Here is a 1,239-nt window from a genome sequence, read left to right on the forward strand (position 1 = left end):
AGTACGATCATTGTTTCTACAATGCATTTAGTGTGCCAAAAAATATGAAAAGGAGTACTTTGTGGCAAATAAACCAAGATTTTTATAGAAAATCCACAGCCTTTAATACACATGATACAGAGATTTTTGTTATAAAATTTGAAACATAGATTACTCACTTGCTTTTCTATGATGTGCTAGTGTTTGTTTTTTACAAAAAGTTCTAACCAACCTGTTAATTCCAAAATACCTTGTGCAGAGTAACTAAATTCGAGCGCACCCTAAAAGGTGTACTTGATTTGGTCCATATTTTTGAGGGGGATAGTAGGGGTCTTGATCTGGAAATCCCGGACTTGAAAAAACGAAATCCCGAGGTCCCGAATTTAAATAAAGCAAATCCCGAAATCCCGAAATCAGAAAAAAAGGATTCCCGGATCCGGAAAGGGTCAATCCCGAAATCCCGAGCTTAAAAACACCCGATCCCGGAGTCCCGATAAAAGTCCTATCCCCCCTCATTTTTATTTGTTCTAACCAATAACTACATTAATAAACTTGTTTTAAGGAAATCAATGCTAGCACTGCATGTAATAATCCTATATTTATCGGTCATCAAATTGCCAAATATGATAGAACAAGGATAAAGGCTGTGGATTTTCTATAAAATTTCCATATGTTTAGCATTGAAGCAACACAAGGGTACATAATCCTTAAACAGGTTATGGGTAGGCCCAAATGGGTCAGGGGCGGATCCAGAACCTTGATATCCGGGGAGGGGTGCTCCATGAGACCAAAATTAAATATTTATTTAGAAGAGGGGCATTATCTGCACGGAAGAACGCGAAATAAAATTGCCATTTCATGATGAACGAACAATTCAAAATTGCTTAGAATAGACGTTGATCTTTTTACGGATTTCATGAAACACGGCTGCACGTGTAATAAAAATGACAAAACACGTTGCACGAAAATAACCCTTTACCACTCTCTTAGAGAGAGTGGTAGGTAATGGTGGTGGTGGTGATGTGTGTAGAAAAAGGGGGGGAGTATAGTACGATCATTGTTTCTACAATGCATTTAGTGTGCCAAAAAATATGAAAACTTTGTGAAGTCACATACAATATGAAAACCTGACGTTCGTGAAGTCACATACCAAACAGTGACGTCATTAAAAAAATTGACCTATTTTGAGGGAAAATTTTTCTTAAGCAAAAAAAAAAAAGTAGGGGTGTGATAAACTTAAGGGTATGCGATATTGCTTAA

The sequence above is a fragment of the Mytilus edulis genome, chromosome 2 (genome assembly GCF_963676685.1).
Source record: "Mytilus edulis chromosome 2, xbMytEdul2.2, whole genome shotgun sequence".
Classification (NCBI taxonomy): domain Eukaryota; kingdom Metazoa; phylum Mollusca; class Bivalvia; order Mytilida; family Mytilidae; genus Mytilus; species Mytilus edulis.